At 43.5% G+C, this 6,179-nt stretch overlaps 1 long non-coding RNA gene across 1 annotated transcript; it reads left to right on the top strand.

Moving 5' to 3' along the window:
* Positions 1-475: 475 nt before the first annotated feature.
* Positions 476-5,732, top strand: LOC135365897 (uncharacterized). Its single transcript, XR_010413992.1, has 3 exons — positions 476-745; positions 2,572-2,611; positions 5,467-5,732. It is a non-coding gene; the product is annotated as an uncharacterized LOC135365897 (long non-coding RNA).
* The last annotated feature ends 447 nt before the right edge of the window (positions 5,733-6,179 follow it).

Consider the following 6,179-nt stretch of genomic DNA (forward strand, 5'->3'; position numbering starts at 1 on the left):
TGCGTTCCCGCGATACTCTTAAGTGTGGCCGACCCTGTACATGTGATTTCCACGTGTACATTCCGCATGTGAAATCATGAAGTAAAACCTTCTGCAGAAATAAAGTTATTCATTCCACGTTTGCGGTTACGTTAAATTTCAACATAATTATCAACACTGTCATAACGTACGCCATTCCACTGCTAGTACATGATTGTACGCTCTGCGTTGTATTCTTCTATTACAATTCGCATGTTGAATTTTCCACGTACAATATGCGTCATTGTCGACGTTCGTATTTCGCGTTCCATATAGTACAACCATACTTAAGATGGGTTTTACTTTATGTCAACCATCTGTGTCGACTAGGTATTTCCACACAGTATAACCGTCTGTATATTCCCTGATTGTTCCCGGAATCAGTTATTTTTGACAAGTCACAACTCATCGCAGACATCCAGTTCAACGCTGAGGATGAAAAGGTTTTTCGCTTGTGTGCGTCGTGACCTGGGAATAGCATTAAGTTGTACGTAAGCGAAGTTCTGCGAAATGATCGACGAGATATTGGTTATTTCGTCGAATTTCTCTTACTTCACTGGGAGTTGTATTGGATTTTGCTCAATGTCACTGCCGAAAAGGTCAACCCACGTCGTATTTAATCCCAGAGAGTCAAGCGAAAAGGCAGTTAAGAAGGTGACACCATGAAGGTCTCTCTTATTTTATTTGTAGCCTTCATTATCATGGCCTCCTGCAGCAGCTTCGCAATGTGAGTAGCCAGTCGCTCTCTATAGATAAGAGTAGATATTAAGGAAGCAGTGTTGAATGATTAAGGTACTTCTTCAGCTTCAATTTAAAGATGGACTAAACACGAATGAATGCTAATGCGGAGTAAGAGAGAGGATCCGTCTAATTTCATGAATCGGCTGTGCCAGGTTGCGCCTCTAAAGAATTACGAGGAATTCATCTCTATAATCGCTGATAATCAAGACGCTACAAGCGGGTGATCGTGCACTACACGTTCAGGCCTGTTCATTAATATGAAAGAACTGATGCTCTGAGGCTGGAACAACATAGAAGGGACAAATACATACAAAGCCTCAATTTGCCTAAGAAATTAACGATGAAAGATGAAAGTCACTGAAAAAGTTAGCCAGCTGTAGGAGTCGAACCCACATCCAATCCACGGCAATCCAGAAGATGTGGGTTCGACTCCTACAGCTGGCTAACCTTTTCAGTGACTTCCATCTTTCACTGTTCATTAATGTTTATATTACGTTTAAGTTTATAGTTGTGTACATTTCACGCAAAGCACAGGGGCTATCCTGTAGGCACGCGATTCACCAAAGCTTACATGCTGTGTAATGGACGGTCGCATTCGGAAAGCCATCTGTGAAACCGATATCACTATGTGCAGCATCGGTCTGCAATCTACGTAACTAATTTTTCGCCGGAAACGTGCTGAATGATTAAATAGACGAATTTTATTTGCACTCGAGGATAAATCGTATCAGAAACTGCTGATATCTTTGTCTTCGAAGCTACTGTAGCTAAGATCAGTACGTGGTACTGCTCTCTTCAGTATCTCTGGTCGTGATGAAGGTCAAAAATTGGAACGTGAAGTGCGCAACCGCATCCTGCTGGGCATGCCTTCCGTCAACGCCGCCTAGCTATCTTACATCGATTTCGATTATCCGTGCCCTTGCAATAAATCTTCCGAGATTGCTGTGAAAAGGAATGTGTAAGTTTAGTTTGTTTTTAGGGAAGCGTTAGGGAAGTTAGCCCAAGGCACAATGTCAACTGTAAAATCCATTGGGAGGGGAGCTTGACCGCACAACATATGCTTGCTGCCACATCCATCAGGTATATCATCACCGATCTGAGTTATTTCGGACCCTTGACCATGTGGACTTCCGAGGAGACCTGGTGAAGCTCACTCACGATCAGTTTCGCTTCTATATCATTAACAACAAACGCTCGAGCACCAATCTTCGCTGCTTCTTAGAACAAACATTACGGTTTCTTTTTTCGATGCTCTTACACAACGTAGAAAATACCGGGTGTGTGCAGATAAAATGTCTCCACATTTACGTACAAAGGCGTAGCCTCATTCCCGGAGCCTCCGGTGGCGCACCATGACTTACTTCTCTGACGAGCGGTGCCAACAAAAAATCGTGGCAAGCTCAGGAGAGCTGTGTGCGGGTACAGCTATGGGCACTAACGGCGCAGAAACCGAAACCGAAAAATTTGGGGCTTCATTTCAGTTTCTGAACCGGTGGCACTCCTAGCAGTAGCTGGACGCAACTGTGCTTAGACCGCCTTGCCCATTTCGAAATGCACGGTGAGCAGATTTTGCGTAGCTATAGTTTTTGTTGCGCAGAGTTGCGCTACCACGATGTTTTCTTTGTTTTGAACGCGAAATTGCGTCTCCGTGCCCCCGCGGCAGCTCGTACAGAAAGCAGGCAACCTGTTCCGTATGTGAATGTGGGGCTACCTGATTTACGCATACGATGAATATAGAAGCCACAACAGAGACGCTCAAAGTATGCCACTCACGTTCTTTGTATTATTTTATGTCCTTCTCCAAACGAGCAGAGGCTGCAGCTGTGACAAAGACGGATGCGACCACCATACTGTAAGTTATGTTTCACGTACTTTACATCCCCAGTAGACACGTCAATTCATGAAAATCAGTTGTATCGGAACGTAAAGCCACAAGTTATGATCATTCTCAGCTAGTTGACATGCAAGCACAATGGTTGTGCTTTGCATGTTCAATATGTTAGGATGGACGCCGTCGACGATGTTGATTTCGCTCGACGCAGCGTAGCTTGCCCCAACTGGAGCTGACGTTGCTGCGCCAGCGTAAAATGATGAGAATGAATCTACAGAGAAAAGCTGGTCACTCACATATGAACGAGACATCCAGCTTCATGTAATATGTTAGCATAGCCTAGAATGCCCACCACGTTGATTGCTAAGGTTTACAATGTCCACAGCGCGGAGGATGGCATCGACTGCTTCTTGTTTTTGATGGTATTCCAGCCTTCGATCCTCTTTCATGGCAATTGTGGTTTGTGTTGTGCATTAGCGCTGCCTAGCCTCTGCGCAACAAACGCACATTAGGCGATCACAAAAAGGTGCTCGAAACGCCCCGTGCTAGCATATATATTTTTTTAACTTTTGCGCCGTGAACTACTGAAATGTAGTTCCGCAAAGCAGTTTGCTCGATGTTAACGTTGCCTTGAGTTTGAGGGAAAGCATAGGACGCGAAGAACACGCGCCCAGCACTCGGCGGCATGCAAAGTATTTTAATAAAAATTCATTAATCCATTATTTTTATAACTCAATTTCGTAGCTCACGCTTCCGTAACCGTGACCAGGGTGTTTTACCTAACGTGATAAAGTGTAGCAAGCCGTGGACGTTGGCTGACCTCACTTTAACACCTACGAAGAAAAAATGTGAAAAAAGCAAAGTATGAAAAATGTCTTTGTCTTTAAATCATGGAATCAACGCTATTTATCTCGGCTGCGATTGCGGCCTGAAATCCGTGCACTTTCATCCAATTTAATTCTTGAGAAATTATATTTTCCCAATTCAACAACCAAATTTTTAGGTCGACCTCACCTTTTGGCTGGCAGAAACAGAAGGCGCAAGCCGCATTTAGCCCATTCTGTTGCAAAATAGATGTACTACTACAATAAAAAAAAAAAAAAGTTTCGTTTCGAGGTACGCAAATTTGTAGCCGCTCTCAGATCTACGAAAGAAGCTAGGCTAGAAGGCCATGTACCTAGCTTTCGACTTTTCCTTTTCTTAGCATCTGGTGATAACGTTAGCATGATTGCAACGCAGCGTCACACTAGTTCACACACGGGGGTGACGGACGGAAGATAAGGAATAGACAGAATAAGAGACGCTTCGCTGCGTTCATTCTCATCACGATAAATGCAAGATACGCGGCTGTTTCTTATCTTCAGTCAGCGCCGCCGCATTTTTTTCCTTTCTCTTTCTTCTTTTGTTTCGCTGGAACCTGTTTTGCTGGCGGTTCCAATCCGTAAAATAGATGTTACGAAAGCGCCTGAAATCAAATTATAAATTTACAAGTTTTACTTAATTAATGATCGCATGCAAATCAGCCGCTCCACTGCTCAGTTGTTGGCCGATGTCGCAGGGATGATCACTGAGAAGAACGCTTTTCGATAGCGACACCTGTTCGCACATTATTTAGTCTTCTTTTCTGTGAGTACCCGATTTTTTCTCTTGACATGCATCGACGCCGCTGGTTCGCGTCAAAACTGGACGATTAAGGTTGACCATATTTCGAAATATGGTATGGTTTTCCACCCGCCGCAAACCCAGGTTATACGCGAAAGGCTCACGATTACGTTGTCGTGAAACCGAGACCAAAGCCAGCATGTCGTTCGTATTCGTTGTTTATACGGAAAACTACGTCAAAATGTCTGCCAGGCTGTACATTTAAATGTAATGGAATGAAAGGTAAATGAAACGCGCCACACACTACGTAACTAAAGTGATCAATTTCAGCTTTGGAATCAGAACCTGTGGGCCACGAAAAAGAACCATATCGTGCCAATCAGAGTCTCAATGTCTGTGAAGATTCAAGGAACTGTAAAGTGAAATATAACCACAATGTTTCTAGGTACCATCATGTTGAACTTGGCTTTGAGATCACACACACACAAGTCATCACCTCTCAGTTCTACATACATTACAAGCTAATAATTTTGAACACTTTTAGAAGCTGAAAGGTGGCGACCCTCAACGTTCGCGAAGAACAAAGTTGGAGACAGACCCGGATTGGCGGTCTGATATCACGTGATATTGAAGGAGAACGTAAAGCATTTGCGACAGGTTACGAATTCCCTGTAGACTTTTTTGGTGAACAACATCAACTCTTCAGAAGTTCGGTTTAAACTGTTGTAACTGTTCGGTTGTAACGCGCGAATTTCGTGCCGAGAAGCCATCTTCACTATTTGTAGTCCTTTCTCTCTCTCTCCGCGTCTGTGTGCCGCCTGCTCGCTGTATTGCTGCTGTTTGTACCCAAGTGAATTAAACAAATGTTGGGTTCGTGTTCTTATGTTCTGGAAGTCCCGAGGAACGCGCGATCGCGCATGACGTAACGCTCTCAATAGATGGCGCGCGAGTCGCCTCATAGTTGGGGGCGCTTCTGGAGCCCCCTAGATTACTTTGCATAACAATCTTTATTCGACTGCGGAAAAATACTCAATATACATCTGAACTATTATGCATCTGAAGCGTCCAAGTTACAAGCTTACAGAAAACCACAGAGTTTCTACAGGTTTGCCATTCACTTTACAGTTACTTTCAATTCGAAGAGAAACATTCAAAAATACTACATTGCCATCTGGACAGTACAATAATTTTCAGCCTATGTTGACGCCTGCATAGCTTGCCCGGGTAATACCCAGATGATGTTGTGTAAGACGTCTCACCCTTTCTTTAAACAGGTTATCCAAGGGGGTATCACGTGCATTGGAGACGGCTGCACCGTAAAGAAGGAGGGGAGTCGCAGCTGCTGCACGAAAGGATAATGTGGACAAGGTCGTGGACGAAAGTTCTTCAACAGAAGAGTCAATAGTGTTAAAGGAAACACATTTCCAACTCCTCCTCATAGAATACAGACTCCTCCCCATAGACGAAAATCTCGCATATCCGAAAACAAGGAATATTAAACATGGATTGGTATATCCAGTTCCATCAGATAATGTTTCAATGACTTTGATTGGGTTATTAGTTTGGTCCAATAGTATTTTATGCCTTCTGTCGTGGCGTTGCCAGCCTGACCGTGGTCGACTACGTGAAGCAATTCCATCATCTTTTGTCCTACCCTGCACGTGGAGCATGTCGCCACACAACTCCATTCAAATCAAATCTACTCCAGTTATGATTACACCCCTTTTGTAGGTGAATAGAAGAGATAGACATGGACATCAAACAGTAACGCACAAGGCAAGAGAAGTAATGATATCTGCCCCAAGTAGTGCTTATACCAACTAGAGGTGTAAAAAAAAAAGAAAACACGAAATTTTTGTATATCCATGAATATCGAGATGTAGCGATATCTTGCGATATATGTCCACAACTGAGAAAAAAAATGTACACAGAGGTTCATTGAAATCTGTTGATATTAGATAAAGTTCAGCGGTTCAGCTACGCAGAG

Source organism: Ornithodoros turicata, chromosome 8, assembly GCF_037126465.1.
Source record: "Ornithodoros turicata isolate Travis chromosome 8, ASM3712646v1, whole genome shotgun sequence".
In the NCBI taxonomy this organism is placed as follows: domain Eukaryota; kingdom Metazoa; phylum Arthropoda; class Arachnida; order Ixodida; family Argasidae; genus Ornithodoros; species Ornithodoros turicata.